The 24,028-nt window shown below is 42.8% G+C and overlaps 1 protein-coding gene across 2 annotated transcripts in view; it reads right to left on the bottom strand.

Annotated features, from left to right (window-relative positions):
* LOC143842409 (uncharacterized) overlaps nt 1–11,076 on the bottom strand; it is a 109,140-nt gene extending 98,064 nt beyond the window's left edge. The window contains exons 1-3 of one of the 2 annotated variants that reach the window (XR_013233089.1): nt 10,983–11,076; nt 10,308–10,356; nt 5,872–6,122 (exon numbers count right to left, since the gene is read on the bottom strand). The gene's annotated coding sequence lies outside the window, so the exon portion shown is untranslated. Of the gene's footprint in view, nt 1–5,871; nt 6,126–10,307; nt 10,357–10,982 lie in introns of both variants that reach the window. The other variant, XR_013233090.1, reaches the window with a different exon arrangement.
* Between the last annotated feature and the right edge of the window lie 12,952 nt (nt 11,077–24,028).

Here is a 24,028-nt window from a genome sequence, read left to right on the forward strand (position 1 = left end):
CAGAGTAGTTCAGCAGTGGAATAGGCTGCCTAAGGAGGTGGTGAGCTCCCCCTCACTGGCAGTCTTCAAGCAAAGGTTGGATACACACTTTTCTTGGATGCTTTAGGATGCTTAGGGCTGATCCTGCGTTGAGCAGGGGGTTGGACTAGATGGCCTGTATGGCCCCTTCCAACTCTAGGATTCTATGATTCTATGAAATAGGGAGGGAGGGTGGGCAATCGTGGCAGCAGAGAAGCGGGAAAGAGGCAGAAGCCTCTCAACCGCTTCCCTATATGGCACGGGCAAAGGAGGCTGGGAAGAGGTGAAATGGCCCCCTCCTCCCCCAGCCATCCTTTTGCCGCGCTGCTGGACGCTGCCCCAGGGCTCGCTGGGACGCGTAGTCCCTGCCCTGCCTTTCTCTTTGGCGAGGGCTTCCCCATGACGGCAAATGCGCCCGGGGTAAGTCCCATTCGCCCTAACAATTGAAAATTTCACATTGAACACTTTGGATCTTTCTGCCCCCCTACCCCTTCCCTCTGGAAAATAATATCCTTGATCCAGGTTTGTAAGATGAAGCTGTACTTGTTTGGCATCTGATTGTGATCTCCAGCCTCCTTCTACATCATACTTTACTAATATCCTTATTATTGAATGTATCTTCTCCTTTCTGGGAGTAACTATGGTAATGTATTTGTCATTGATCCCTCTCTGGATAGCTTCAGCTTTGGTCCATTGTTCTATAAGTCAACCCTGTTGTTGGTTCTTGCTCATTTAGACCCATTATGCATGACGGCAGCTACTCCTCACTGCCGCCGTGCCGTTGCGGCGGGGCAAAAAGCCCCATTGTCCCCCATGTACACACGGGGTGGAGCTCCGCCAGCTGTCCCAGTGCAATGTCCCCGCGCACGCAATGAAGTGCCAGAAGCGCCAGGAGTTCAGGTAAGAAGCGACAGTGGCTGAGAGGGGAGTAGGGGCAGGGCGTCCCCACTGCAGGATGGTGGGGAGCAGCATCCTACTCTCCCACCATGGCGGTGGCAGGGGGTCCCTCCTGTTGGCTCCGCAGAGCCGCAGAGCCAGCAGAGGTGAGAGGCATCCCTGCAGGGATGCCGTAGGTCAGGGGAGGAGCTTGGCCAAAAGCCTGGCTCCTCCAATTATGCATGGGGCTCGGGCAGCCTGGCCCTGGCCTGTGCCTTTAGGAGTCCTGGGACTCCAGAAGAACCTGCATTTCATTAATGCAGGTCTTCCAAGGGCCTGGGCCAGGACATGCCCATGTTGACGGTGGCGGCGTGCATTATTGGGGATTTTCCCCGATGCCCTGCTGCTGCCAGCGTGGGCGTTCTGGCCTGTGTATAATGGGTCTTAGACTTATATCATTTGTTTTGCTGCATGTCTTCCCTAACATGATATCTATGGTCTTCAATATGCATATTTTTCATATATAAGCAACTCTTCAAAACAATGTTGACTAGAATCATGCATGCTGCCAAAACACATCAATAAGCCTGGAATTGGGATAAAAGAAGGAATGATAACATATAATTTCTCTTTTGCGTTTGGATATAAGAGTAGCCTATTATTATTTTCCTTCTAAGGAAAATAATTAGTCACTATTGTTAGCTGTGTAGCTATGTACATGTTTTTAAAGATGTAATGGTGTATTTTTCTTCTGAAGTGGGTTTGATTAAGTAGAAATCATATCTAGCTTTCTTTTTCTGTCAAAAAGCAAACTTGAATGTTTTGCTTGATCAAAAAGCAGGTTATTTGCTCATTTTGTATGGATTTTCTCACAGTGACTTGTTAAAGCCATCTTTTGACTAAATGGAATTGATTAGAATAGTCTACTAATGAAATTTACAATTGAAGTCATGGTCCTTTTATCTGAAAAACACACCTACTCTAAAGCACCCTATTGTGCTAGTTAAGGGAAACTGTGATGCCATTTTGCTAGTGATCAAACCTAATAGGCATAAGGGAAAGCCCCACTACAGATGTTTGAACTTATGAAAAGGTTAAGCAAGAGTGGAGTGATTCCAAACTTTAAGAATTTCTGGGCCTACCACCACCATTGCAAATGATATTACATGTAGGATGCACTAACTTGCCTGCAAATATAGAATCATAGAATCATATAGTTGGAAGGGGCCATACAGGCCATCTAGTCCAACCCCCTGCTCAACACAGGATCAGCCCTAAGCATCCTAAAGCATCCAAGACAAGTGTGTATCCAACCTTTGCTTGAAGACTGCCAGTGAGGGGGAGTTCATCACCTCTTTAGGCAGCCTATTCCACTGCTGAATTACTCTATGAAATTCTTTTTCCTGATATCTAGCCTATATCGTTGTAGTTTAAACCGATTACTGTGTGTCCTCTCATCTGCAGCCAATGGGAACAGCATCCTGCCCTCCTCCAAGTGACAACCTTTCAAATACTTAAAGAGGGCTATCATGTCCGCTCTCAACCTCCTTTTCTCCAGGCTCAACCTATCTTCATAGGGCTTGGTCCCTTGGCCCCAGATCATCTTCGTCGCTCGGCTCTGTAACCTTTAAATTTTATCTATGTATCTGACAAATTGTGCATGTACACAAAAGCTTATACTCATAATTAAACTCTAAATGTTCTGCTGGACTCAAACTGTGGTTTAGTGCTTCAGACCAACAGGGCTACCATCTGAAAATACATGTGCTATTCATGCAATCATTTTACAATCTGTTGTGAAGGTTGGCATTTCCACCTGTATGTTCTGCCCTGATTGTGTGATCTGCAAGTGTTACAAATACAGTCAATATTCATCCACTGTAACCTGCTACCTCCTTGGACCTTCACAGAATCAGCCTCTCCATCAGATGGCTATCTAGCTACTGTTTAAAAATTTTCAAAGGTGGAGAGCCTACTACCTCCCAAGGAAGCCTATTCAGCTGAGAAACGGCTCTGTCAGGAAATTCTTCCGGATGTTTAGACAGAAATTCTTTTGCATTAATTTCATCCCATTGGTTCTGGTTTGTCCCTCTGGGGCAAGAGAGAACAACTCTGCTCCATCCTCTAGTCTATATGGTAGCCTTTTAAATACTTTTAAATGCTTTTTCTTTATGGTGTTCTTCTTAATAAGATGCACATAAAAGGTATATTTCCTAAGCAAAAGAAGTTTTTTTCAGAGAAAATTCACTAGGAATGCTAAGGATATTTTCCAAAACAACGATGACGACAACAACAACAACAACAAAAACCAAAACAGAGAAGTCTAACTTCACAACTCAAGGAAAAATGTTTTTAAAAGGCTTTAGAGAAGAATTTTTGTGTTTCCTCCTCTTGGATTTCAATGTATTCTTATGCTATTCAGACTAGAGTCAACTTAGTAGAAATACAGAAATATTAGTTACTGAAAATTTACATCCGATCATCTAATCAGAGACAAATAAAAGAGCCAAAAATAAAGTGGAATGTTTTTTTTCTGCTACAGTGCAGATAAGGATAGAAGGAGGGTGGGAAACTATTGGTTAAAGGCATTTTGGCCTAAGAAACTAATCAAGTAATAAGGCGACTGGCTAATTTGTTTGCGTAAGTAATTGAAAATTGAGCTAACACTAAATTAAATTAAATCTGGTTGGGTTTTTAGAGCATCCTTGAGACAATGGAGAACAAAACTTTCCTTAATATGTATTAATGTAAAGCTAATATCTGGTTGTTATGCTGCAGAAGTCACTGTGTAAAGCTATCTGTTCCAAGTCACCAAAGTCAGAAATGTTTAGAAACGTTGGGTATATGTATTCGAAATTCCTATCAGAAAGGTAGCCTTTTAGGAAGAGTCATGGGATTTCTTAAGATTGAAGTTTAATATAAGGTGAGTTTCTTCCCTCTCCCAGTATTCTCTCATGATACTTGAAAAGAAGAATAGCCAATTGTGACGTTCTCCAACCCTAGCACACAAATCTCTGGTTATTTTATTTACTTATGTATTTATTGACTATATGTTACCCTGCCTGCCTACAAAAGCACCCAGGGAAGTTTACAACAAATTGAAACTAGCACCAATAACTATCAGCTCCATGTAAAATCAGAAACAGATGTGGTAAAATAAAACTAAGAACTATCAGTGTACCACCAAAATAACATCCCATCATGTAGCAAATCTAAACAGCAGAAAGAACACAACCAGCAGTCTCATACTAAAAAACAAAATGTGTTCAGCATCACTTGAACAGCATCAGGCCTTTCAGAAAACAGCTGTTCTCACCACCTTTCAGAAGGCCACCAATAAGGAGGTTGAGAAGGCTTCGTTGTTGTTGTTATGTGCATGGTCGTGTCCGACCCATCACGACCCCATGGACAATGATCCTCCAGGCCTTCCTGTCCTCTACCATTCCCCGGAGTCCATTTAAGTTAGCACCTACTGCTTCAGTGACTCCATCCAGCCACCTCATTCTCTGTCGTCCCCTTCTTCTTTTGCCCTCGATCGCTCCCAGCATTAGGCTCTTCTCCAGGGAGTCCTTCCTTCTCATGAGGTGGCCAAAGTATTTGAGTTTCATCTTCAGGATCTGGCCTTCTAAAGAGCAGTCAGGGCTGATCTCCTCTAGGACTGACCGATTTGTTCGCCTTGCAGTCCAAGGGACTCGCAAGAGTCTTCTCCAGCACCAGAGTTCAAAAGCCTCAATTCTTTGACGCTCGGCCTTCCTTATGGTCCAACTTTCGCAGCCATACATTGCAACTGGGAAGACCATAGCCTTGACTAAACGCACTTTTGTTGGCAGGGTGATGTCTCTGCTTTTTAGGATGCTGTCTAGATTTGCCATAGCTTTCCTCCCCAGGAGCAAGCATCTTTTAATTTCTTTGCTGCAGTCCCCATCTGCAGTGATTTTGGAGCCCAGGAAAATAAAATCTGTCACTATCTCCATTTCTTCCCCATCTATTTGCCATGAATTGAGAGGGCCGGATGCCATGATCTTTGTTTTCTTGATGTTGATGAGAAGGCTTCATGAGCCCAATATTAGCTTGGGATTTTTTTTTCCTGTTCTTGTTCCCTGGTACCAAGGAACAACATTGTTGTCTTAACTCCCAGTATAATAATGGTTATTTGCCACAGGGTGGTCCAACTCAGTTTAAATACAAGTTTAAGTCCTTCTCCCTTGGTTAAGAATCAGTGTTCGCTGACTGGACAGTTAGTAGACATACAAATATATAGTCCAAATTAAACAGTTTGTGAGCAGATACAGACTACTTGTAGTGAGAATGTGTGCAGACCTGGTGGGGTGGTAAAGATTATATTAAAGAAGGTATCCAGGGGCAGTACTCCCACCTCCATCCTTATCTGGGTAGTTCTGGGGAAGGAGAAAAATGATGAGACTCTCAGGGAGGGGACGGCAATGTCCCAACACTGGATGTCACCACCATTGATGACACATTTCTCATAAGGAGCAACAAAGAGGCCAACATGTCAGGGCATCTTTAGATCATGGCAGATCACTGGAAGGCTGATGTACATCATGACTATCACTACACATTAAAAAGCTGGAGTTGCATGCAGCCAACTCACTCCCTAACTGATTGATCCTGAGATTTGCTGCCAATAGGGAGATACAGTCTGCTAGTGAGGGCCAATCAGTTCAAAGTGCACTCTGAAAATTAGGGTCAAGCAATGCAAATTGTTGTCTGTCAATGAAGGCCAATCAGTGTAAATTGCTCTTTGTCACTGAGAACCAATCAGTTCAAATTTCAATCTGCTAATGAGAGCCGATCAGTTCAAATTGCATGCAGACAACACAATCCCTACCTGATTGGCATTATGTGAGAGTGTGCAGCCAATAGGAAGAAAACACTCTGCCAATGAGGGCCAATCAGTCCACATGGCACTCTATCAATGAGGGCCAATTAAATTGCATGCAGACAATGCATCCTTACCTGATTGGCTCTTCCTAGGATGTGCCAACAATAGAGACATAGCACTCTTCCAATGAGGGTCAACCACAGGGCATCTGTCTTCTTCCCCTTGTCCCTGCTTGCTGGGAGAAGAGCTGCTGGACTCTCTGAAAGGCCCTGCTGCTGATAGGTTGCTCCATTCTCAGGCTCTTCTCACCCTCCATCTCCCCTAGGAAAGGGCGGGAAGCCAGCTACTTCCTCTGTTGCTGGTGTTGGTCTCAGGTTTCAGCTTTCTGCTGGAAGGAAGCAAGCACAGATGACTTGCAAGGCCAGCAGAGATAATCAGTATTTCAAAAACAGAATGCCAATGTTCAGACAGAATGCAATGAATGTCTTAACTCAGTCCAGTGAGTCAACAGTTCCTTCAGGCAATCCAAGGGCATCAGCAGAAGGAACTGGTCACAGGTTGTATCCACAAACCTGGTCTTCCAGCCTCAAGTTAATATAGACTGTCAGCAGTCTCTCCAGCTTCACTCTGTGAGGATTTCTAATCTGGTGAGCTGGGTTTGATTCTGTGCTCCCCACATGCAACCATCTGGGTGACCTTGGGTTTGCCACATCACTGATAAAGCTGTTCTGACCGAGCAGTAATATCAGGGCTTTCTCAGCCTCACTTACCTCACAGGGTGTCTGTTATGGGGAGAGGAAGAGGAAGGCTCATGAAAGCTGCTATGAGACTCCCTTGGGTAGAGAAAAGTGTCATATAAGAACCAACTCTTCTTCTTTTGCTATTTCTGCATCTTATAGCAGCAAATTCCACATTCCACATCACTCTGTGTAAAGAAATATTTTCTCTGCATAAATAGAAGGAGGTGGTTCTTACATGCTGCTTTTCTCTTAAGGAGTCTTAAAGTGGCTTATATTTCCTTTCCCTTTCCCCACAACAGACATTCTGTGAGGCTGAGAGAGCCCTGATGTTACTGCTCAGTCAGAACAGCTTCATCAGTACTGTGGCAAGCCCAAGGTCACCCAGCTGGCTGCATGTGGAGGAGTGGGGAATCAAACCTGTATCTTCCAAATTAGAAGTCAGCGCTCTACACTGCACCAAGCTGGCTCGAGCATGTCCAGCATTAGGGATTAGACATAGGTAACTGAAAGCCATTGGTAATCATTATAGGCACAACTGATCCTACTAGACTAATGGTTTAATTCAGTATAAGGCAACTTCAAATGTTCAATATATTCTGATTAAATATAACTTCCTTAAAGAGTGGAAAATCAAACCTGTCTCACGAGATTAGAAGTCAGTGCTCCTAACCACTACACCAAAATGGCTCTCTTCCCTGAATCTACTGTCTATAATGTTTATTATTTATTTATTTATAGTTGGATTCATATACCGCCGTTCGCCAAAAGGTCTCACGGCGGTTCACAATAAAATACAAAATCACAGTAAATCTCATAAACCCCCATAAGTACCAATTATTACAATAAAAAGATGGCATTCTATTCTGTGACTCTCCCCGCTTGTTCAGAGAGAGGTCAGACGTTAGTTCTGTAAGAGAGAGAGAGGAGAGAAAAAACAGCTGATGGATTAGGGAACTTGGATGGAACCTGGGCTCTGCCCTGGCCTCAACCATATACCTGGTGGAAGAGCTCCATCTTACAGGCCCTGTGGAAAGATGATAATTCCGACAGGGCCCTTAGCTCCTCCGGGAGCTCATTCCACCAGGTTGGGGCCAGGACCGAAAAGGCCCTGGCCTTGGTTGAGGCCAAGCGAACGTACCAGGGGCCCTGGGACAGTCAGTAGATTCATACCCGCAGAGCGGAGAGCCCTGCAGGGGGCATAAGCAACCAAGTGGTCCCGCAGGCAAGTAGGACCCAAGCCATTTAAACAGCCACTTGTAAACTGACTTGAATTAAGAGGACAAGTGAGCCATAAATGCTTTCATAATGAATGAATAAATAACAGCTCTCTGTTGTATCAACACTGAGGCAAATTCACAAATGCTGAAGTGTACTGGGGCTTAACTGTCTACACGGGATCTGAAGGAACAAGAAACTAATGTTCTCAAAATATTTAACTAACTAGCTGTAAAAGCTCATTCATAAGAATGGACTTTGAAAGGTTCCCCCCACCACCGTAGGCACACGAAGTGTTGGTGCGCTTTTCAGGCTGTGGGAAAGTGTTCCTTTCCCCCTTCCTCCACAGTGGCCCCATGGCCTGCCAAGTGCACCTGCTGCCTCTTCAAGGTGGTGAGCATGCTTTATGGGCCCCGGGGAACTGTTCCTCACTTCCTCACCCCTGGCGGCTTCATGGCTTCCCCGCAGCACAGTTGGTGGGATGTCTCATCCCTCCCCTGCTGCGAGCACTTACCTGGGGCCCGGGAAGCACGCCACTGGAGCAACGGAGACCCACAGAAGCAATGTCTGTAGCAGCCAGGTGCGTCTGTGAGATGAGGGCATGAGCCACAGGGGCAGGGCCAATCAAGGTGCAGCCAGAAGCTGGCCGCACCCTGATTGGCCCTATTCTAACTCGGGCAGCCGGACTCACTCTTCCCCAAGGCTAGTTTCACAATTATAAGAGAGAGGACCCATGGATAAAGATTTTCCCATTTCCAAACACAGGATAATTTTCACTCTGGCCCATCTTCCTTCCATCTTCATTATTAGTAGGAAGATCCTATGGTATGATTCTTCATATATGCCTTTGAGTTACCTGGGAAATTGAAATGGTTGTGCTACTCCATTGCTCCTTCTATAATGGTCATAGATATATATTTATCATATTTATCTCCCCCCAAAATCCCAGGAAAATTGGAAGAATTATATACTTCATTTCTTCTAGCAGACCTTGAATCAGGAATCCTGGATAGAGCTGATAGATTCTGTGCAGCTCCCAGAGCCCACCCCGGTAAAGTGCTGATTTAGTGAAAAATATTGACCATTTGTAATGTTTCTTAATTTAAGATTGTGTGTATATTCTTATAGCTGTTCTGCTAATGTATGTTTTATTCCACCGGTCAATGATGTAATAAATCAGTTGAATGATTGATCTGAAGAATCAGAAGAAAGTAGAACATTGTTCATCGGTTATACAGGCATATCTCCAAATGAACATATTAAGGTGACAGGTTTAGTATGGGCTCATGGGTATATTAATTAGATTGACAGCCACCCTGAGGATAATACAAGATAGCCAAACTCTCCAGGCTGTCTAATCTATATGCCTGGGGAAGAAACTCTCTCATTGGTCCATACTAAGTGGCATAGAGCAGGGGTAGTCAACCTGTGGTCCTCCAGATGTCTATAGACTACAGTTCCCATGAACCCCTACCAGCAAATGCATCTCTCTGTACATGTGGAGGCAAGAACAAGTGAAGAACATAGCTGTAATGCTTTGAGCATGGATTTGGGATGTGCTTGTACAAATCCTGGGAAACTTGTTTAGTAGCATTTTAGTATTCTGGCACTAATAAACAGTTTATCTATTAGAGTTCAGCTTTCAAATTCGGGGATTTCAGGGCAAGTGACATTCAGAGGTGATTTGTCATTGCCTGCTTCTTTATAGGGCTGCTGTTCCTTGGTTAGAAGAGCCTCTTGTGGCGCAGAGTGGTAAGGCAGCCGCCTGAAAGCTTTGCCCATGAGGTTGGGAGTTCAATCCCAGCAGCCAGCTCAAGGTTGACTCAGCCTTCCATCCTTCCGAGGTCGGTAAAATGAGTACCCAGCTTGCTGGGGGGTAAACGGTAATGACTGGGGAAGGCACTGGCAAACCACCCCGTATTGAGTCTGCCATGAAAACGCTAGAGGGCGTCACCCCAAGGGTCAGACATGACTCGGTGCTTGCACAGGGGATACCTTTACCTGTTCCTTGGTGGTCTTCTATCCAAATACTAACCAAAACAACCCTGATTAGCTTCCAAGATTTGATAAGATTGGGCTAGCTTGGAGTATACAAACCAGGGTGTGGCTGTTCCTAAGAAACTCCTATTCTAGACGTGAAATAGGAAACCACCATGGTCAAGATGTAGGAAAGAGTAATTTATCAACTGGACCTTCCTAAGTCCATTGCAAAAATCTTTAAACCTGTAAGTGACCTGGGTCCAAAGCAACAATCACTTCAACCTGCCTGAATTTAAACAAGAACTGGGATCAGCTCATGTTCTTTTTAGTCTACAGTTCTTCATTTGTTAGACGTGATGCTGGCAGGAAGTTGCAATAGGGCAGTTCCAGCAGCTATTCCCACATGAGAAAATCCCTTTCCCTTGGAGATATAGCTAATCCTGATTTGATTGAACCTTTGTTTGAACCTTCTGCAAAACTTGAAGGTTGAGATACTTTTATAACAATATTTCCCATTCTGTGAACTGCTTTGAGTCCTCTTAGGAGTAAAAAGGTAGAATTGAAAAAAAAAATCATAACTTGATGGAAAAAGAACTAGCTGCATATGGAGGACTGGGGAATCAAATCTGGCTCACCTTATTAGAAGCCATCATTCTTAACCACTGCGCCAAGCTGCTTTATTAACTATTTAGGGGAAAATAAGCAAAAATTAGCCATTACATTGACATCATTCTTTTTATGGTTATAAAAAACCTCAGCTATGCAATACAAAAGTTATGCTAAGTGATCCATTTAATTACAAGCTAAAGTCAAAGGAGAATCTATTAAAATAACCTGATAATGTGTTTGGTGTACCAGGGAAGCAATTAACCCTTTATTTAAATATGTGATAAACTAGAATAAATTCTAGTCAGATGGGTGACTTTCTTTGCAGTTTTATTTGGAGTCACAATGTCAAATAGAAAAAATGGATAAAGATAATTTAAACATAGTTTGATGTTTATATTGAACGATTCTTTTTTTGGGGGGGGGGGCTTTTTCACCTATTATTACTCTTTAGCATTTATAGCAATGGGTGCACTCAATGGTACATGAAGAGGAAAAAGGTTTGCTGTAAGGTAACAATTTGCCCACAGATGTCCCTAATACAAATAAAAATCCCACCACACTCAGAGAGCTCCTTCTCACATGAGAGTAATTGACCTGCTAGGAAGGATTTTTTTCCCATCTGTATTAAAGACCTTTGTGACTAATGAAGACAGAACCTTGTAGACCAATTGCCCCATATTACAGACTGAGTGTATGAGTACCTTCAAAACTAGGACAGTTTCTTTAAAACTAGGACAGCTTCCAAAATTCTCCAAGTTTCTTTCCTGATTTTCAAGTTCTGCATGATCTTGTCCTATATCCAAAGCAGATCCAATATATTAGAAATGCCCCATTGTACCATCATTTCATTTCTGATTTTGGTAGGAGCATTGCATATGGTATCAAAATACTTCAGATGAAAGACCATAACTTACTAAGCATCAAATTACTTGTATTCATGCATTGTTTCCTTTTGCTCCAGCACCCCAACTGAAGACACAAAATCAAAGCATGAGTATTAAAATTAGCTAATATATAACCCTTATTAAAAATGCTAACAGTAAATGGGGTGATCTGTGCTATGCAGCCTAGCCATGGATGCCTTTGTTGGGGCAAATTCATCCCTGTTCCAAACCTGCTTCCACCAATCAGGTTTGTCTTTGCTTGCTCATATTGTGCGGGGAAGTGTCCACCCCCCCACCCAGATGCACTGTAGAACCACTACCAGATTTTTCTCAGCACTGAAGGCACTCCTTTCCAAGCTCCCAACCTGCCATAAAGCCAGGTGAAAATCTGTTCAGGACACACTCTCTATCACTGCTCATTCCTGTCTATCATGTACAACTTGCCATATTTCTGCCAAACCAGTGATGGCTTAAACCAGGGGTAGTCAAACTGCGGCCCTCCAGATGTCCATGGACTACAATTCCCAGAAGCCCCTGCCAGCATTCACTGGCAGGGGCTTCTGGGAATTGTAGTCCATGGACATCTGGAGGGCCGCAGTTTGACTACCCCTGGCTTAAACTATCAAGTACCAGGCCTTATTAATTTACATTTACATTCACACCCTCATCTCCTAAATATTATGAAGCAAGTTTCTTTTTTTTAAAAAAAAAAACATTCCTTCACAATCTTGCATGGCTCCAAAAGGTGACATTCTAGGAAAGGTAGGTTGCTCAGCAGCAGATGGCTAAATTCTGTAGGGACAAGGCTTCAATATTGGATGCCTCCTTTCTAGCTAGCAAAATGCCATCCCTTGATTTATTTGAAGAGGAACTGGTCTAAATTAATCTATACTGTCATTAATACTTTTTTGTAAATATATGCTTTATAAACCACTCAGGGAGTGATATAAATAATTGGTTAAGGGCTAAGTGGGTGGGGCCGGTCTGAGTGAGGGCCCAATTGGAAGGCACAAAGCACCTTCTGATTGGGCCTTCACCAAGACAGGACAGAGTTCCAGCCAGGCACGACAGCATGAGTACAGAGTGAGGCCTTTCCGCTGGGCCCAGAAGAACACCCAGTGCCTCGAGGAGGCCCCAGATATGCTTCTAGGCCTGCCGGGAAGGCTGCACCCCACTGGCAGGAGGGGGGAGGGAGGCCTCCCCCCAGGCCCACAAGCACACCCGGGGCCTTGAAAAGGCCCCGGGTGTGCTTCTGGGCCTGGTCAGAAGGCCATGCCGCAGCCAGGGGGAGGGGGGCCGAGGGGGAAGGCCGCACAGCTGCCAGGGCTGGGCGGGAGCAAAGAGCCCTCTCAAACCCTTATCTTTCTCTTTCGTTTGTGCCCTTATTCCTCTCCATCTGCTGCTGCCTACCTCCCTCTCTTCTCCATTCTCTCTTTAACTCGATCCACCTCCTTTCCCTACACCTGCCTTGCACCTCCTCTGTGTTCTTCCCTTCTTTTTTCCCTCCTTGCAGATCTGTCTTCTTTATTAACACAACTCTCTCCTCCCATCCACCCTTTCTAGCGCCCATTATATTTACAAGTACAACAGGCTTTAAATCTAGTAGTACCATGAAATCCATGTATACTTACTTCAATAGAATACCTATGCCGATTGAGAAAGATCTTTTCCAGGAGTCTTTATTCCTTTTCTGTGTGGGCTCTTACATTTCTGCCTCTGCCTTCTTCCCAAGCAATCATCAACTATTGAGGGATGAGTGAATATTCTTTAATTTGTTGAGGTTTTTTTGTTTATAATTGTCTCAATGATTTTAGTTTATAACTTTTTATATTATAACATGGAATTTTTATTTTATTTCCACTTTCAGATGATGTTGCATTTCACCAGATGACTCTCACTTGACTTTTTTTAGCTCTATGTCTTGATGCTGTTCCTATTAATATAAGGAGTCTGTTAGTCAATGACAAGAAGTGGAAATGGCATGAGGGTCAGATTTATTATGAATGTTGTTCTGGAGCTTTGCTTGTCACTGTGAGAGTTCACGGCATGCTCCTTAAAATCTATTTAGACATAAACATCAAAGTTGATCAGTCATAATCTCGTGAAAAGCTGCCATGAGCCAAAGCCGTCTTTTTCTATAAGCGCATAAAACCCTTCAGAGTGACAGTTGGTATATTATCTATCAGCCAACTCCATTTTCTTAGAATTTAGTTTTTCATGTTAATCTTTAAAGAATGACAAGCTCTCAAGTGGTCAGCAGAAATTGTGCTCTGTGTGTTCTGACACTAGCATGAAAAATCCCTTTTGACCTTTCATGTTTAAATTTTTTTTTACTTGCTAATCAGGAGGAAGTGTTCCAAGAATTGCAGCTCACTAAAACATAAAACGGGGATACAGAAGTATTTTTGAATGCAAATTACCTTTCTTTTCTTTGTTTAATTATCTGGTGTTAAATTATTTGAATTTTATGTATTTATTGAAATTTGCATAACTCACATCTCCCTCCTGGGCCCATACTTTCCATATAGTAACAGTTCAATCATATCTCAATGACATCATTTTCATCAAACACAGTAGCCGTGTACAATAATCAATAAATGTAGCAAAATGTCCTCTGGAAATATATATATTCCTATAAGATTCCTATAATAAGGCTTCCTCAGTCAACCACAGACAGTCCACCAGGTATCTTTGCAGTGTGTTACAGTAGTCCAGCCTGGACATTATCATGGGCTACCTTTTCCAGAAAAGTCTGTGGCTGGCAAACTGATCTAAGTTATTTGTGCTCATGTGCTTAGCACACTTAAGCTTAAGTAAAGATGTTTTAGAGGAATTTTACTATGCATTTTTATAATGTACCTATCAATCATGCAATTTTAAATATTTTAATTATGCAATTTCTGATTGTGCAATTTCTGCTGTGAAATGTTTTTTTTGCTATCTGTTTTATCTGACCACAATGCTGTATTAAATAAATAAATTTGACCTAAGTTAGGAAAATGCATATCCGTCTTACCTCTTCCACCTACAGCTACAGAGCCAACCAGTGAGAGTGCTCCTTAAAGGAAAGTACAGCCCTATTAAATGCAAGTTAAACCCTTGTTGCTACAGATCAGCTGTACCTCTGGAACTTCCATATTGTTTGGATTTAATTTCACTATGTTTACCCTGATCTAGTTTCTTCAGCCTCCAGACACAAGTTAAGCCTTGAGAACCAAAATATGGATGGAAATCAATTACCAGTTGCTATGCAAAGGAAGGTAATGGCAAACCACTTTTGCTTATCTGTTGCCTTGCAAACCCAATGTGGAGTAGGTGTTAACTGGTTATGCTATAATGGCACTTAACTATAATTATTAGTAGAGGATAGCTGAAAGGAGACAAGTTCAGAGAAATGGATAATGCAGCCATGCATTGGGCAGCTTCCTCTGCTATTGGTTACTCTGACTTCTCAAAAGCCTTTAATAGTACAATGTATTTAGTCCTTATGGCACATGAGCATGCTACGCACATAGTTTGGGAATTAGTGTACTAAAGTTTGTGGCCATGTCATAAGAAGGATGGAACTTTGTTTAGGATGACATTGAAAGTTACTTCTACCTGTCCTCACTACCCACTGCAAGTCTTATGTAATAGTAATAATGATTGACTAGTAATAATGATTGTCTCTGAATAAAATGTGAGACTACTGATTAGTGTTAGCATGGCCACAGCTTTTATTTCCTTCCACCGGAGGATGGGCATAGCACTGGAAAGAAGACTGACCTCCACAGCTATCTGGGGGCCTTTTCGCACGGGGATCTTTGTTGCAAATTGTTTGCGGAATGAAAAATCGCCATTTAAAATAGTGGAATTCGTCGTTATGCATACCTGCCTTTGTAGTGGAATCAGTTGCGTTTTTTAGCGTTTCCCACAGGCTTCCGGTCTCGGCAGAAATCGCTAGAAAGGAAGCGCTATTGCCAAGCTCGTCCCGCCCCTAGCCGTCAAGCAGCCAATGGGCAGCCGTTAGCATGCTCCCAAACAGCCCCTTTCCCTTTAAGAAAGGTTTTTTTTTAAAAAAAAACAGACCCATAGCAACGAATCTAGGTAGATTCGTTGCAACGGAGAGACCCATCCAGCTGCCTAATGTGAGCTGTCGTTTGATTGTATGATCGTTGGCACGCTGCCTCGAGTGATAAAAAAAAATTCCCCCTCCCTCTCACGGGCCCGATTTTCGGATGAATTAATGTGTAAAAAATAAAGGGACTTTATTTCAGCAAACGGGCTTTTATGTGGTTTGTGCTTAGTGACTAAAGGTCAAGGACTGAAGCCAGGGAAGCCTCTAAACAGAAAGAGGCTCGCTGGTGCGTTTATCCCTGCTCGCTCGGAGAAAAAAAAATGGCGATCGCTTCGCCGGAAGTTTGGAGGACAGGCTCAGGAGGAGGGACTTTGAAGAACCCGCAACAATGGTAACGCACAGGTCTTTAGCGCTAGTGTTGCAGATTGGTTGCAGGAGTGTATCGCTAGCCGGAGGGTGAATACACTTTTCTGGATTCCCCTAAAAGCGCTACAACGAAGCGCTTTTTGCTGATTGGTTTCAGGAGTGTTGCAGATTGTCTGCGACGTCGTGCGTTAAGGCAAATTAGTAGCGTTTTCAATTAGCAACCATTGTGCTATTTTGAAGCCGTGCGAAATGGCCCTGGCTGTTCCAACCGAAGGCCCAGTGGCACCCTAAAACCTGCACCTTTCCCAGCTGGGAGAGTGGGTCCTTTGCCAACAGGGTCTCTATCCCATGAAGTGATCTGAATGGGCGCTGACCTCATTTGGCTACCCCAGTGGCTTGGCTATGAACCCCTGGCATCCCAGCCAAGTATGCCACACTCGTTTTACAGCCAGCCTCTTACACAGACCCCCAACCTCAGGGAGTCCAGTATGCAAACTGGCCTGCCCTAAAGTGCAGCTGTGACAATAATGACAAACAAGAAACACAGTAACATTAATCACTCGAAACTAGGGTAGGTGGGAGGGAAGTTTTCCAGGTGGCGACTTGAGTGGAGAGAGCAGGCCTTGCACACATTTGCACCTTAAATAGGCACTGTGTGAGCTCTCCCCTTCCACATGCCACCATGGCTGGCTGCATCTTTTTCCTGAGACAACCACCATGATGTCAATTGGAGGCCATGGCTTAGTCTTGGCTGTTCTTTGTTGGCCTAAAAGACCCTTTTCCATGCTCTTTTCTAATATTTCTGTACACTCCCCTGCCAACATACCTTTATGTTGTTGTTGTTATGTGCGAAGTCGTGTCCGACCCATCGCGACCCCATGGACAATGATCCTCCAGGCCTTCCTGTCCTCTACCATTCCCCGGAGTCCATTTAAGTTTGCACCTACTGCTTCAGTGACTCCATCCATCCACCTCATTCTCTGTCGTCCCCTTCTTCTTTTGCCCTCGATCTCTCCCAGCATTAGGCTCTTCTCCAGGGAGTCCTTCCTTCTCATGAGGTGGCCAAAATATTTGAGTTTCATCTTCAGGATCTGGCCTTCTAAAGAGCAGTCAGGGCTGATCTCCTCTAGGACTGACTGGTTTGTTCGCCTTGCAGTCCAAGGGACTCGCAAGAGTCTTCTCCAGCACCAGAGTTCAAAAGCCTCAATTCTTTGACGCTCGGCCTTCCTTATGGTCCAACTTTCGCAGCCATACATTGCAACTGGGAAGACCATAGCCTTGACTAAACGCACTTTTGTTGGCAGGGTGATGTCTCTGCTTTTTAGGATGCTGTCTAGATTTGCCATAGCTTTCCTCCCCAGGAGCAAGCGTCTTTTAATTTCTTTGCTGCAGTCCCCATCTGCAGTGATCTTGGAGCCCAGGAAAATAAAATCTGTCACTATCTCCATTTCTTCCCCTTCTATTTGCCAGGAATTGAGAGGGCCGGATGCCATGATCTTTGTTTTCTTGATATTGAGTTTCAAGCCAACTTTGGCACTCTCCTCCTTCACCCGCATCAACAGGCTCTTTAGTTCCTCTTCACTTTCTGCCATTAGAGTGGTATCATCTGCATATCTGAGGTTGTTGATATTTCTCCCTGCAATCTTGATCCCAATTTGTGACTCCTCTAATCCCGCATTTCTCATGATGTGCTCTGCATACAAGTTAAATAGGCAAGGCGACAGTATACAGCCTTGCCGAACTCCTTTCTCAATTTTGAACCAGTCAGTGATTCCATGTTCAGTTCTCACTGTTGCTTCTTGACCTGCATATAAATTTCTCAAGAGACAAATAAGATGCTCTGGTATTCCCATCTCTTTAAGAACTTGCCACAATTTGTTGTGCTCCACACAATCAAAGGCTTTAGCATAGTCAATGAAGCAGAAGTAGACGTTCTTCTGGTACTCCCTAGCTTTCTCCATGATCCAGCGTATGTTGGCAATTTGATCTCTAGTTCCTCTGCCTCTTCGAAATCCTGCCTGTACTTCTGGAAGTTCTCGGTCCACATATTGCTGGATCCTAGCTTGTAGGATTTTGAGCATAACTTTGCTAGCATGAGAAATTAGTGCGATGGTGCGGTAGTTTGAACATTCTTTGGCATTGCCCTTCTTTGGGATTGGAATGTAAACTGACCTTTTCCAATCCTGTGGCCATTGTTGAGTTTTCCAAATTTGCTGGCATATTGAGTGTAGCACTTTTACTGCATCGTCCTTTAAGATTTTGAATAGTTCAACTGGAATGCTGTCACTACCACTAGCTTTATTGTTGCTCAGACTTCCTAAGGCCCATTTGACTTCACATTCCAGGATGTCTGGCTCCAGGTCAGTAACTACCCCATTGTGGTCATCAGGGATGTTAAGCTCGCTCTTGTATAGTTCTTCTGTATAATTTTGCCACCTTTGTTTGATCTCTTCTGCTTCTGTGAGGTCCCTACCATTTTGGTCCCTTATCATACCCATCTTTGCATGAAACGTTCTCTTCATATCTCCAATTTTCTTGAAAAGATCTCTGGTCCTCCCCATTCTATTGTTTTCTTCTATTTGTTTGCACTGTTCATTTAAGAAGGCATTCTTATCTCTTCTAGCTTTTCTCTGGAATTCTGCATTCAATTGGGTGTATCTTTCTCTTTCTCCCTTGCCTTTCACTTCCCTTCTCTCCTTAGCTATTTGTAAAGCTTCCTCAGACAGCCATTTTGATTTCTTGCATTTCTTTTTCTTTGGGATGGTTTTAGTTGCTACCTCTTGTACAATGTTGCGAACCTCCGTCCATAGTTCTTCAGGCACTCTGTCTATCAGATCTAATTCCTTAAATCTATTTGTCACCTCCACTGTGTATTCGTCAGGGATATGATTTAGTTCATACCTGAGTGGCCTAGTGCTTTTCCCTACTTTCTTCAATTTAAGCCTAAATTTTGCAACAAGAAGCTCATGATCTGAACCACAATCAGCTCCTGGTCTTGTTTTTATTGACTGGATAGAACTTTTCCATCTTTGGCTGCAGAGCACATAGTCAATCTGATTTCTGTGTTGACCGTCTGGTGATGTCCATGTGTAGAGTCGTCTCTTGGGTTGCTGGAAAAGAGTGTTTGCTATGACCATTGTATTCTCTTGACAAAATTCTACCAGCCTGTGCCCTGCTTCATTTTGTACTCCAAGGCCAAACTTGCCTGTTATCCCGGTTATCTTTTGGCTTCCTACTTTAGCATTCCAATCCCCCATGATGATAAGCACATCATTTTTGGGCGTTGCTTCTAGAAGGTGTTGTAGGGCTTCATAGAACTGATCAACTTCATCCTCTTCAGCAGCAGTGGTTGGGGCGTAGACCTGGATCACTGTGATGTTGAATGGTTTGCCTTGGATTCGAACTGAGATCATTGTGTCATTTTGGGGATTGTATCCCAAGACTGCTTTTCCTACTCTCTTATTGATTATGAATGCTACTCCATTTCTTCTGCGAGATTCTTGTCCACAGTAGTATACCTGATGGTCATCTGAATTAAATTCACCCATTCCTGTCCATTTTAGTTCACTGATTCCTAAAATGTCGATGTTCAGTCTTCTCATTTCTTGTTTAACCACGTCCAGCTTGCCTTGATTCATGGATCTGACGTTCCAGGTTCCTATGGAATAAAAATCTTTACAGCATCGGACTGTCTTTTCGCCACCAGTTACTTCCACAACTGAGCGTCCTTTCGGCTTTGGCCCAGCCGCTTCATTCATTCTGGCGCTACTCGTACTAGCCGTCTGCTCATCCCCAGTAGCATATTGGACACCTTCCGACCTGAGGGGCTCATCTTCCAGCGTCATATCGTTATGCCTATTGGAACTGTCCATAGAGTTTTCATGGCAAAGATACTGGAGTGGTTTGCCATTGCCTTCTCCAGTGGATCACCTTTTGTCAGAGCTCTCAGCTATGACCTGTCCATCTTGGGTGGCCCTGCACGGCATAGCTCATAGCTTCACTGAACTACGCAAGCCCCCTTGCCACAACAAGGCAGCGATCCTTGAAGGGGGAACATACCTTTATAGACCCAGAAAATTGAGAGCAAGGTTCAAGGTATACACCTGGTTATTCTTACCATATTGAATGACCAAAATTTGTGAGTGCCACTTTCAGATGCTGGTGGAAAGGGCATGACAACTAGCTCCATCATCAGTGCTTCAGCCCCAGTCACTGATGGTCACCGATCTAGGTTCCCAAATTGCTGGAGCTGTTGGCTTTCTCTTATGAACACATGAACATGTAAAGCTGCCTTGTACATAATCAGACCATCCATTCATTGACATCAGTTCAGAGTTCATAGGTATAGGGCACATGGAATTCAAGCTAGCATTACTTTATCAATGCTCAGGCACAGATTTAACTTTTTTTTGCCTAGTGTGGTCAGGTGGTCAACTACAACCATTAAGGCACCATTCAGGATGGATTCTTCAAGCACATTACTTAATCCTTTGCTCATCCCCCCTCCCAACATGAACACCCAGGTTTTTCCCCATAAAAAATTAGCCAGGACAGAAAACTGACCTTGATATGATAAGGGATCCAGCTTCAACCAGGCACTAATTGCAGACATCTGCAGGCTGAAAAGACTTCACACACCATACGTTAACCCTTAGAAAGAAGGTGGAAGATGCTTCGCTTGACAACCCCTTTTGCATTACCCAAGTCATAGCATTTACTTGAGGCAAATCTTGCACTGGGTATTGCTGTCATGACTGCTTCCAGAATCTCATATAAAATATTTGATGCTACTTGGCATATAATTTGATTTAGCTAATTCCCCATGATATTGCAATAACAAGTTGTAGAAGCACAGCACTCTGTGCAAAAGTTGGAAAAAAATATCCTGGCAAATACAGATCATGGAATTCAGAGGTCCAGATTCTGGAACAAAATAAAAAATGTTCCAGGGAAATATGCCATCACTCAGCTAGCTCACAAGGCATGTCGCACGGGAACACCTAAGAGAGCAAAGAAACAATGCAATCCATGTTTTTGTTTGAACTCAATGCAGTACCCCCCATGGATGTTCCTTCTTACCTGACACTGTCTTAAATTATTAATTCCAGACTTATTTATGATGTATTAGGAATTTTGTATGAACCAAAATTTTATTTTATTTTTAAATGCCAACTTTTGTAAAGAATGCTGTGCTTGTACACTTTGCTTTTCAGGTCATGAAAGTGGTGCGTGAGTGAAAGAGTCATACCAGAGTTATGATCTGAAGTGGCACCCATGCAGTAGCCATTTTGCAGGAAACTGCTTAGGAGCTCTGACCAGCACTGCCAATATCATGTAGTCTTTGGGCTGAAATGTGCCAGAACTTGGGTGGGACCTAGGGAAATCATCCTGATTTTTTTGTAGTGTACTTCCTTTGACTATAAAATATTTACCATCACTGAACATGCTACTAAATTAGTTCTCTCCCTTTTTGCCCTGACAAGATCCACCAGTGATCACATGTTCAAACCAATAAAAATACTCCCCTAGACCCATTATGCACGGGGGTAATAACGCACATTCGGGGTGGAATGGCGGCGACTAAAATCAACGATAACGCACGGAGCCAGCTGCAACTGGCCGCAGCTTCAGTGCATGCTGCCGAAAAAGCCACGTCAGCGAAATGTGGAAGAAAGAGCAGCTTCCGGGTGACCGTGGCGTAACCAGAAGCGGCGCCGGGATTGCCACGTGCAAAATCGGTTACTCTGGGTTTTGCCGCCGTCGAGCTCCCTCCCGTGCATAATCGGTGTGCTTCGCGTCTTCCCCCTCTGAGTTGTCCGTGTGACCCGAAATCGCCGTTTCGGCGGCCGTGCATAATGGGCCCTAATGAAGATCATTCAAACAAGTATAACAGGTCATAGGAAACAAGATGGATCCCTGCAGGAACTGATAGGCCAAGGGGCTGAGCAGCACTCCTTCACACTGCCTTCTGAAACCTATCCTCCAAGAAGGACCTCTCAGTTTAGATCTTGCACAATCGGCACCCATCCTTTCACAGTTTCCTTACTTTGCAGATGCAAAGATGCATCCATGTTATTGCCTTATGCAGTCTCACCTGGATTTAGTTTAAGACATTGTTTTTTATGATGGTGATAAATACTGCAGGAGGTATATGAACTCATTTAAAAAAATAATGTATTCATTAAGTATCATTAGTAGACAGTGATTTCATGCTTACTTGAGGGGTGGATGAATTAAAAAAAAAAACTATAGATACTCCAAGAATGTAAGAAAAATATCTAAACTATATATTTGCAAAGCAATCATCTTAAATATTCACATCAGAATATATCATTTGTTTCCAAGGCACTATAAACAGTACAATGTACTAGTAACCCAGAAATTACAGGTTCCTAACTATATATTTTGGATTGACATGGACAATATAGGAAACATACTATTTCATACCAATGATCCATGGATCAAGGGCAATTTTCAGTTCAAGCTAATGTGATGTTTGTTTTGCTTCTGTCAGAATCTGTCAATAATGTCTACCCATGATAATATCTGTTTTGCATATACATGAAGACACAAAGAAGACAAAATTATACCTTACCCCAAAACAATCTCCTCAGTGATAGAAATATGTATTTCAAATCGCACAAGATTTATTGAGCAATTATAAAGAAAATGGAAGTAGTTGAAACCAAAGCATTTTCAATGTGAAAGTATCTGTAATGAACAAGAAGCTCTGTCAGGTGGGATCATGATCTTTCCCTATCAGAGGAAATGAATAAATTGATGCAGGAAAATAATTAGTTTATGTCATTTCTCTTATTTGTTGGCTATGACTCTTCCCTGCACAGATCTGAAATATGTAGAAAAAAAATCAGAATCCTATGTATAGAGAACAGTATATTCAGACCTTTATTTCGCCAGCTTGGTGCAGTGGTTAAAAGCAGCAGCCTCTAATCCGGAGAAATGGGTTTGACTCCTCACTTTTCCACATGCAGCCAGCTGGCCGCAGCGTCATGCATAATCAGGGTTGCCCTGCTGCCACCATTCCGGAGTTCCTGACCGTGCATAATCGGTGGGGCTGTCTTTTGTGGGAGAGGAAGTATAGGTGGCTATAAACCACTTTGATACTCCTTCAGGCAGTAAAAAGGGGATAAAAAAAAACAATATTCTCTTCTAAAATCCCCTCTATGATTTTTTTTCTAATATAGAGCATTTTAGGAATTTTTGAATTGATGTGAAAAGAGCTATTAACAATCAAATAAGAAAGACGTTGATTAAATCAAAGCTAGAACCACTACCCTTCCAGAGGACAACAGTAGAACCCCTATTAACTGGTCTAGAAATCCCTTTAGACCAGAAGACAGGTGTGATAGATTGCACTGTTAACAAGTTTAGAAATATTGTACAAACAATTAAAGAATTGGGAAGGAATAATTCTTTGAAGAAACAGAAACAGATAGTCTTGAGTGACAAACCATTTCAAGGAATCTGACTGGTTAGCAACAGCTGAACAGAAATAGACTTGAGAGCTCATCCTGAAGAAAGAGTCAGATTTCTTTCTTGTTGGTGTTGAGTCTGATTTCTGCCTTAGCTCAGAGCAGCTTAATGCAGACAGAGAACTAGAAGAAATTTGGCAAGGAAGTTTGGGAAGTATATAAAGACTCCAGTTTGGGTAAAGGAAAAGGGATAGATTTTCAAGAGAGAGAAGCAAAATTCCATACCTAGTCAAACAGTGAGTAAGCTCTGAAGAGTTCAGAGATTCCTCATCTGGTGTTATTATCAACTGCCTATAGAAACCTTAAGGGCGACTTTAAAAATTAAAGATTACTGATATAAGATAAGGGATTTGGTTATTGGAAACCTTCTGGAAAACAAAAGAATCAGAGAATACTATAGGAGGTATATTGAATTATTTGGGGAAAATAGTGTAACAAAAGCTTCTCAATATAAAGGTTTTAAATAATTGTGAATAATTTAAGAAACTCTCATTAGCCTGAAATATAAGAAGAAAGACTGTGCATGTATGATTTAACCTCAAAGTTACCTACATTGTGCTACCTTAGGAATTTTACTCTTTATTTCAGGTAACCTTTCCCCTCTATGATGAATACAATATTTTGTTAATTTGGAATATAAAAACTTCTGGAGTGCCAGTTAATTTTTGTATGTGGCTCTCTTTCCTTTTTCTGAGTTCTTTGGCTGAGCAAACAGCCATAATATTAACCTGTGACAAAGCGGAACAGTCAGAATTCTTCAGGGAAGGATAAACCAGATAAATATGACAGCTCAGTCACAGAAGAGGGGAAAAAATGGCAGGAAAATTTTGCCTCTGAGGGAGGGAAGTGGGAGCCATCATAAGAGGTTATTACCCAAAATTTAAACTACTCCTTTCTACAGCAGATGAATAAAATAATCCCTTCAAGAAACATCAAGACTAATAAAA

This window comes from Paroedura picta, chromosome 7 (genome assembly GCF_049243985.1).
Source record: "Paroedura picta isolate Pp20150507F chromosome 7, Ppicta_v3.0, whole genome shotgun sequence".
Lineage (NCBI taxonomy): Eukaryota > Metazoa > Chordata > Lepidosauria > Squamata > Gekkonidae > Paroedura > Paroedura picta.